Below are 9,925 nucleotides of genomic sequence, written 5' to 3'. Positions count from 1 at the left end.
CGAGGAGGTGCAGAGGTGGCTAACAAAGAAAGACTTCGGTGGTAAAATTAGCCAGACAGAACCACTGGACTGAGAAGTGGAGGGTCAGTGGGCCCAGGGTCCCAGCAGCGTGTGATGAGAGGACAGTGACTGAGGCCTAAGACCAGTCGGGATAAACTAGGCTCAGTGGAGGTTGGCAAGGAATGACAAAGACTCCCCTTGATCAATCTGGAGTCAGGCTTCTTTGAACCCTCTTTTTGACTTGGCCTTGACCTTGGTCCTGAACTGTTTTGGGCCTTCCCAGCACAGTCTTAGCATAGACCCCTGCCAAGTCATCCCCTGACCCATGATCCCTGACTAAGTGCCTCATCTTCCACCTTTGAAGTGTAAGTCCTTGGCCTGCCTTTAGTAAGAATCCTTTTAGGTACATTTAGCAAGAATCCCCTACCCTTGATGTCTGCCCATAGTAATTTTCCATCCATAGACCACTACCCCCCAACCCTGGCCTTGGCTATAAATCTCCACATGGCCTTGCTGGGTTCAGAGCTGAGCCTGATCTCTCTCCCCTATTGAAAGCCCCTATTACAACAGTATTGAGTAAATTTTTTCTTAACTTCTACCAAGTGACAGAGTAAGTTTTTCTTTAACAGGACAGTGGAGAGCACACAGACCAAACGTGCCCCACCTACCTCCTAACTGCTGCTGGGATGCAACATGAACTTCCCCATCCAGATGCCGCCTGGGAGTGAGGGAGGGAGAAAACCTGGACTGAAGAGAAATAAACCAAAAGAGCTTGAGCAGCAAACCACAAGAATTCATTTATCTTGAAATAATACCATTAAGTATTTCCATTTGCTGTGAAAATTGGGGCTGGTAAATGAAGGCCAGGTATAGAAAAGTTGTAAGGAAGTTGTACTTAAAAAAAAACCCCTCAGCTGCTGTACCTCATTTAAGTGCCATATATTTCAAGGATAATTAGATTTTTTGACTCTAGAAAAATGAACTACATCTTTGGCGGGGACTGGTCACTGTCTGTTAACAGAGTTATCTGACTTCTCACATAGACCCTCTGTGCTTCAAACTCAGTTATTTCTGGGAGTCCTTCATGGGGAGCATTTCCCACTTAATAAAGAATAAGGCATTCACAGTCTCAGGTATTCTTCTTCATAATATAATTTGCATTCCCCTACCTAAGACCTTATTTGTTCTTCTGCAAAATATCCAGTTGAAATGAAGACCTATGTTAATAAGCCAGCCAGCTAATAGCCAGAGACGTCCATCACACCCAGCCCAGCCTTTTGCGAAATACAGCGAGCTTGGTGCTCATCGGGCGGTAGATGTCAAGGTGACAACCTGCCAGGTCTAGAGAGGCTTCTCCTGCCAGCAGTGAGTACTTCTCAGATCACTTTGCTTTTAAGTCCCCCCCGCTTGTTTCACATAGAAGAGGGAGGGGGGAAGGATAGTAATGTGCTTTGTTCAGTCAGACTTTATTATAAGTCAGTAGCTTTCCCCAGTGCAGAGAACGTGAAAGTGTTATTCGCGTTACGGCTCTGGGTCTGACAGATTTCCGGAAGGCCGGGGAGCACCTCAAGGTAGCATGCCTCTCTGCAAGTGTGCTGTTCTCTTTTTCTCCTGAGGGACAGCGGTAGTATTTCGAAAAATCAAAGAGTGAAGTGATGTGTAGTAAATGTACATTGATTACTGTCTTTGGGAAATTGTGGAATGCTCTCTGATACCCTAATATTTCCTGAGACATTCTTTCTGAGATATATGACATTCTTTCTGATATATATGACATTTTTTCTTTCCACTTTCCAAAGAAAGAGCCTTTGTACTGGAATATGAAGGAGAACATGAGAGTTTAAATTGGATGTTTTAAAAAAAATAATCTGTGCAATCAATGTATCTGGAACAATGTGTTATCAACTATTCTTTATCTCACTCTGTTCTCTCATATGCAGTCACTTAATCAAGAAAACCTTAGGCCAGGGATGTACCTTCAACCTGGGATGAAAACTCAATGATGATAATGCCCTCGTACTGGTGTGAGATTGAACCAAATTGCTACCAAATCCCTTCCAAATTTGAGACTCACTCAGGTAATTTAAGCTTGTAAATTTTATTTGACATTACTTATTTGAATAACTCAGGTATTAGTATATTGAGGCGTACAAGGCCTGTCTGGGAAAATTCCAGCCATTGTTAGTAGAATAAGAACAGTTTGCTTGGTATTGATGTAACCTGGCCATCAAGGAGAGTGGACTGGAATGCGCATATGTGAACAGTGACAACTTCATTGTACTAGTCACTGGGGGCAGTAGACGGTGCTGATTGAGCGTGTGTACAGTGTGGCTGTCACATTCACAATTACTGAGATAATGGAGCAATGAATTTTGTGTTAACTTGGACATTTCTCTGCAGAAACTGTTTGTATGGTTCAGAAGGCCACAGCTATGGGCAACTGGTGATCGGCAGCTTCATCCCAATACGCCTGCTCATGCACCTTGTCTCATGCAGAGATTTTTGGTGGAACACGAAATCACCCAGGTGACTCAGCCCCTCTACAGCCCAGATTTGGCACCGTGGGACTTCTGGCTTTTCCAAGAACTGAAATAACCTTTGAAAGGGAAGAGATCTCAGAGTGTTGATGAGATTCAGGAAAATATAACAGGGCTGGTTATTCCAACAAAAAATTTTGCAGAGTGTTTTAAACAGTGGAAGAGATACTGGAAGAACTATGTCAGGTGCCAAGGTGCCTACTTTGAAGGGGACTGAGGTGTCGTTGTCCTCTGTACATGTTTCTTGTATCTTCTTCAATAAATGTCTCTATTTTTCATTTGCATGTCTGGATACCTTCTGGACAGACCTTATATGTGTTATCCAAGTTCAAAGTCACTGTTTCACTGTGGCTTTCTTGAACTAAATGGATTCTATTTACCATGTTTAAGCCTGGAGGTGGTATTGAAATTTTATCAATTGTCAGACTGTCATAAGTCCTTCTAGACCAGCACTTTCATCACTCGAGCAAAATCCTTCCTTCCCTGATGCTCCTACCCTTAGATCCTAGTGCCTTCCTTGGTGTCACTCAAGGCTGCTCACGCCTGGTCTTTCTTTGTGGCCTAGGTCTTTCCATGTTATGTCTTCAATTCATCACCATGGCTGACTTCAGGGTTTATGGCTTTTAATACTATATGAGCCTGGCTTCAAAGGTTTTTGATATCTTCTACTTCAATAGTTATTATCTTGAATGCAGAAATCTATGTCTGTGAGCACACTTACGATCTTATCATGCTGTGCCAAAGTTTCACTCCTGGAATTCTACTTCCGTTTTACTGTAATCTCCTACCTCACACTGTATCTTTGATAGTCCATAAAATAGCCCAGATACTTCATTTGATTTCAAACCACCTCAAACTATAAGGAGATGGAGGCAACTGTGAAAACTCTCCAGAAAGGCATAAAGAGGCAGCTGTTTTTAATTTGTGTTTGACAATGACAAAATAGATGGCTACTGTATTTACAAGTACCTCCACCAAGTCTGTGAAGTAGCACCTTTTTGTACAATTGACAGCCAGTTGGAAATGATCAAATTAGATCTGTGTTACTACACCCTGCATGCTTCAAAACACTCATAGCACACGAGAGGCCAAGCCGAGAAAGCTTGGGATGAAGGTTTGGGGAGATTACACTGACAGGCTTTTCACTCTGTACTTACACACATTTATTTTCATTAGCTGAGTAGTGTTTGTAGCTCAAGATTAGTAAATAAAATGACTTGGTTTTTGTTTATGCTTGAGCAGGCATTCTCTTTAGAATACTAATAATTTATAAGAGGTGAGAAATACCTCTAAATCACATTTATGTGTGTACGTATTAAAATCTAGTTAACATCCAGTTACACTTAGATTCCCTTGTTGGAAGTGTGCGAAATTCTTCCATCTTCCTACCTCATTTATAGCAGACTTGTTTCATCGAAGGCAATTTGACTTTGATTCTGGTAACGAGAGTATATATTTTCATAGTTTGCGTGGCATTTTGTGTTTCTTTTCTCAGGCTAATGGTCTGTGCTGTAATCCCATCTCAGTAGGAAAGGCTCTTCCTGTATGTTCCATGTGCTAAAGTTTCATTTGCTCATGAGATTGTGATATTCTTTCTTACACCCTTTTCTGCAACAGAAGGCAGAAACTACCTATGCTAAAACATAGCCTTTTGAGCTAAACTGTGAGTCAGGCAGTATTTACCTGAGGTCTATTAATCTCCATTTCTCTTTCTGTTGGTGTTTCTTCTCTGTCTTCCTCTCGCCATCCTCTCCCCTCACCACGCACTCCATGTCCTTATCCTCTGACTTCAATAGCAACGCCATTTCCAGCAGAGGAGATAGGAAAAGTGAAGGTCACTGTTACGGGCTGAATTTTTTACTGTCCCCTCCCAAATTTTCATGTTGAAGCCCTAACCTCCAGTATTTCAGAATGCAACTGTATTTGGAGGTCAGGTATTTAAAGAAGTGATTGAGTACAACGAGGCAGTCAGGGTGAGTCCTGATCTCATCTGCCTGGTGTCTTTATAATAAGAGGTAATTTGGACACGCACTCAGGGCAGGAATGAACAGAGAAAAGACTATACGAGGACACTAGGAGAAGACAGCCATCTGCAAGCCAAGGAGAGAGGCCACACGAGAAAACAATCTTGCAGAAAAGAACCTTGTCGACACCTTGATCTTAGACCTCTAGTCTCCAGAATTGAGGGAAAATAAAATTCTGTTGTTCAGGTCACCCCACCTGTGGTACTTTGTTACAGCAACCCTAGCAAAGTAGTACAGTCATGACTGAGGAAACACCTGGCATCTTCTGAGGTTGGAGAGTGGTAGCTGAGGGGGCTGGAGGTGAAGGTAAGAGCCAGGTCATACAGGACCTGGTTAAGCATTTCAAATTGCATATAAAGAGGAATGGGGAGCCACCTTCAGTATAAGTAGGGAATAGATTAGATCAGATTTATGCTTTGAAATAATCACTAAGACATTAGTAGATTGGATAAGGGGGTAAAAGTGAATATGGAGAGAGCAGTTGAGGGCTCACTGCCACCTTAGTGGTGATTATGGTTTGACCAGGGGCCTGTCTGTCGAGACAGAGAAAAGTGGATGAATCTAGATGTGTTAGGAGATAGATCATGTATTTACTGTCAATTGCATTGTAGCAAATTACCCCTCCAAACTTAGTTTTTGTGAGCCAGAGAAATTCATGGGCAGTGTGATTGGGTGAGTCAAATTCAGTCTTTCATGAGACTGCAGTGAAAATATGACTGGGCCTGTGGTTATCTGAAACCTTGACTGAGGCTGGAGGAACTACTACTGACAAGACTCGTACGGGCTCTGTCAGGAGGCCTCAGGTCCCCGCCAACCACTGGCCTCTTTGGCTTCAGTCCCATGCCTTATGGACCAACCAGTCCATAGGATAAGTTTGAGGAACTTCATGTCAGGCTAACTGACTTCCTCTAAAACCAGAGACCTAACAGACACTATTCCTAAAGAGTAATGAGGCTTTAATGACCTGCTCACACACTGTCACTTCCATTGTCTTCATTAGACATGACTCACCAAGTGCAGTCTCCATTTGAAGGCAGCGTAATTGGGCTTTATTTGCTGGAAGGAGGAGTGTGAAGAATTTGTGAGCACATTTTAAAACCACCACAATGAGGGATGTTGTACAGTGTGAGCTAGAAGCTATGAAGCTTGAGATAATACAGTGGCAGCAGGATAGAAGTAAAGAGGATCCAATACATTAGAAAATAGAATTGTGGGAACTTGGTGATTATGAGTATTGTACATGAGAAAGATGGAGGGACATTAGAACAGATCTGTGTTTCTGCTTTGAGCGGTTGGCTGAATATGATGCCCTTAGTGGACGTAGTCACTGCAGAGGGAGGCACAGGACTGACAGTGGAGCATTGGGGCAGGACAGCGTGCTTTCCTGAAGGGGCCTGCTGAGTGTTACATGCCTGTGGGACATCGCAAGGGAGGAGCCCAGGAGACATATGTTTCTACCAGTCTAGGTGGTAGAAGTTTATTTTTAAGAAGTTACTGCCATTCGAAGGGAAGTAACAACTCGAGATCAGTTTTGTTTACCAGGGATTGCTCGGGGAGGAAGAAGAGGAACTGAGTAAGACGCCAGTGTGATGGGATGACCAGTGAAATAGGAGCCTGGGAAAGAGATCAAGAATAGCTGTTGGAGAACCAGGAAAGTGCAAAAAAAAGAGAAAGTTTCAGCGTGAAGAAAGTAGTCTTCTTTTTTAAAGCTTCAATTATTGAAATTTGGGCTTCCAGCAGTGGTTTAAAGAGGTCCTTTCCTATACATAGGGCTCTTCCCGGTGTACCAAAAACTCACATGTGGAAGTGACTTGGTTTCCTCTTCCATTTTTGCCTCTTAAATCCTGATTCTACCTAACTCGGGCATGGTCCCTCCTCCTCATTCACCAAAGCTGCATGAACCCCCTTTCCTCTTCTTCACCCCCGAAAGTCTACTTACTTAGGCTTAGGGACCAGGTATCTTTATGTAAGCCAGTGTGCTAATGGTACTCTGACAACAGTTGTTTCTTTGAAACTTCACTGTGAAACTCTCCACTTGAATGTAATAGCTTGTATGTACAATTTTTGTTCATTTCTGTCCTGTTTTTTTTTTCCTTTCACGAAAGTGTATCTTAGAGTTAGGAGGATTTTCAGGGATCAGTTCCCTTCTGGGTTCCCGAACCAGATAACATTCTTGCCAACATGATTGTTCAGGCTGTTTAAAGACTTTCATGAGCTCATTGAACCCATGCAGCCCTTCTCTTGTTGGTCGAATCTCAGGGTAATTTTTGAACGTGGCCTTAACACAGTGTGACTTTGAGGCAAGCAGAAACAGGTACTCCCTGTGGGAACGTGCAAGGCTTAGCAAACCGAAGGCACCCATTTGAGGAACTGCCGTCATGATGCCCCTTCTGGGCTGTTCACACGTGGTTGCAGGGCTTGCTACACAGCTGGCATCTTGGTGCAAAGATAAAGGTGAACTGAATGAGGCGTGTGGCCCCGCCTCATTCTTTAACCAACACCCATTTGTAGAGCACAGGCTGCAGAGCCGTGAGCTCTAACTTTGTCTCTAAATCAATCTCCCTGTGACTCTCACTTATTGATTCTCGTTCTGCGAACTTGAGAGGATGTGATAGATTCCATTGCCTTTCTTCGTAAGGCAATCATTCAATATTTGAAGAGAACTATCTCATGGTTACCGAAATCTTTTCTTCAGGGAAAATCATTCTTTGCTGAAAGGAGTGATTTTGAGACTCTGTGCTTCTCATCTCTCTCGTAGATGGAGTCCAGTTTGTCACCTCTTCTCTGAACTGAGCTACATGTGACCTAGTTAGTAGGGTGAAATTTTCCTTTAACAGGACACTCACTGCATTTCTATAAATGTAGGCTAAGGGATGATACACTTACTTTTTTTTCTTCCACCTGCAGAAATGACAGAAAAAATTTCATTACCCAAATATCAACTAAAATACTTGAGTTGAATGCATATCTCATGTTGTACAATTTAATTACTTGAATATTCATCCAGGATTTTTCCTTTTCCCTATTTTTAACATCTCTTTTACATATATGGAGGGTTTATTACTCAATAAATATTAGTATCTTTGCCCTCAAATTGTGGACCGCTGATTGTGCATATTTTTGATGTTTTTTTTTATGATGAAGGGACCCATATTGATCATAAATTCTTTCAATTTCCTTAGCATAGTTTGGACTAAAGCCTCTAGACTAAAGTTAATTTAAATAGTATTGGCACAAGTGTGGAGCACTGTTGCGGTTTTTCTTTTTCTGCATCTTTTGCTCAGATAGCTGCACCAGTGCACTGACTAGTACCTCCAAGTGCATTTGACTGGTACCAGCAGTGGCATCACCGTGTTACCCATAGAGAAGCTTTCTGTCTGTGCCAAGCATCTGCCACACCTTTGGTAACTCCAGATGCATTGCGGTGTGCAGCCGAGGAAGCAAGGAAGCACCCACAAAGTCAGAAGAAACAATGATGACTGTCCACAGTCAATGTGGAGGGTCGTCTTACAGTGGCCACTTTTCCTTATTTGGTGACACTAAGTAGAAGAACTCAAAGGCATCTTTAGCCCAGGAGGCTTTGTCTCTTTGTGAGCTAGTTGTTCACTGGCATAAAATGTTTGGCTGCTTCCAAGGAAACCAATACCTTTGATATTGAAAAGATTCAGCTGTGAGGCTAGTGTGAGTAGATTTGACAAAAATTTAAAGCAAAACAGATTAGTGGCCCTAAACCTGAGGTCTAATGAAAGACCTGGTCCTCCAGTGTCCTTGCCCTTGGTCTAATTGACAATATTCATTCATTCATTTGTTTATTTGATAAGGCCCAATCTCCCAAGCAACCTGAAGAAAACACAAGATAGCCAAGTATGTAAGGCTAAGAGTGGCTTTCACTTTTCCCCATCTAGGTCGAGTTGAGTTTGCTCTGTTGTAGACTGACACCTGGTGGTCACAAATATCAACCAAGTGCCCTTACAGTGAGGGATTTATCAAAGCAAACTCCTGGCCGTTTCGTGCTAAACTCTTGCTAGTAAATTCTCCACTGAATTATTTATTTTCATTTCCTTTTGTACATAAATCAAAATGGCAGCCTGAATTTGACCATATTTATTGGTCTTTAAAAATACTTAAATTATTTTGACCCAGCATTACCACATTTAATAATGAATCTCAAAGAAGCACATATAGACAGATTTATATATAAGCATGTTCCTCAAAGTGTAATTTATAATGGCAAATTTGGAACTAACCCAAATGTTCCAAAATAAGAATTGTTAAAATTAGACTGTTCCATTAGACTGTGCACTTTAGAGGAACATTTAATGATATGGGAAATTATTTATGACATATTACAAAGTGAACAGAGCCAAGGAAAAAACCTCCTGATTCTGGTTTTGGTTTTCTGTGTGTTTTCTCCTTTTAAAGGCATAAGACATATAATATTTTTGGAACCAGAAAGAAAAAAATCATCACCATATTATGTATGTGAGTGTATGGTTACGGGCGTAGTAGAGTATCAGCACCAAGTTTTTTTCCGAGTAACAAGTTCTTTAGCTACCTCCCCTGAACCTTGCCAAGTAAACATGCTTCTGTAGGGTATGGGTGCGAAAGGCTAGGAACAACTCACTGCCTCACTGTTGAGATCAGTATTCCTCCAGGAGGCTCGCTCCAGCATGCACTGCCACTTCATGTTTACACATGGTTTTCGTGGCTGAGACAAAAAGCATGCTATTTCTTGCATAACCCTAAAGACTCACTAATTTGTTCTAGGGCTCCTATGTTGTTTCCAAAGTGCTGTTGATGGGATGAGGACCAAGGTGCAACTCCAACCTCTGTGCAGCCTGTGCGACAACCAAAGCTCTGTTTCACACAGGGGCACTGCGTTTCTTAAAGCATGTTTGACCTGTAGCTATGAGGCTCTTCTTGGTACAATGAAAAGGCGTAAGTAAACCACTTTGCTTGCTTCACTGGGTAATTAGTCCAAAAAGAGAAAGTTGCAAGGATCTCAACAGGTTTTCTTAAACAGAGCGATGAGCCTCCACCTTTGGGTCCTTGGAGCAGTCATGTGGTAGCCAAACCAATGGAGGTGGTCCTCTCCTGGGACTTTACACTTCATATTCGTTTGCTCAATTCACTTAGACCTGATTTCTACATACATGGTTAAAATGTTGCTTTTGTCTGCCCTAAAAGCATAGGGTGGCAACTCCAAAAAGAAGAAAATTGTTTTTAGAGCTCCCTGCTTGTTCAAATAACACTTCTCAGTTCTCCTCGTGAGATGGTTAAACTTTTTTTGGTTTAGCCATTTGGTCCACAAAACTTTGATGGATGTTAGATGAGTTTATGATTTTCAATGTGGAGGTATTAACA

General features: G+C 42.0%; 1 long non-coding RNA gene across 1 annotated transcript; it reads left to right on the top strand.

Annotated features, from left to right (window-relative positions):
* The first annotated feature begins 1,206 nt into the window (after positions 1 to 1,206).
* Positions 1,207 to 9,582, top strand: LOC118990446 (uncharacterized). The gene is made up of 3 exons (XR_005067224.1): positions 1,207 to 1,365; positions 1,941 to 2,078; positions 9,329 to 9,582. It is a non-coding gene; the product is annotated as an uncharacterized LOC118990446 (long non-coding RNA).
* Positions 9,583 to 9,925: the final 343 nt, after the last annotated feature.

The sequence above is a fragment of the Sturnira hondurensis genome, unplaced genomic scaffold, assembly GCF_014824575.4.
Source record: "Sturnira hondurensis isolate 20B ecotype Veracruz unplaced genomic scaffold, ASM1482457v3 Scaffold0007036, whole genome shotgun sequence".
NCBI lineage: Eukaryota > Metazoa > Chordata > Mammalia > Chiroptera > Phyllostomidae > Sturnira > Sturnira hondurensis.
The sequence above is the reverse complement of the archived record's forward strand: the minus strand, read 5'-3'. Positions and strand labels throughout refer to the sequence as shown.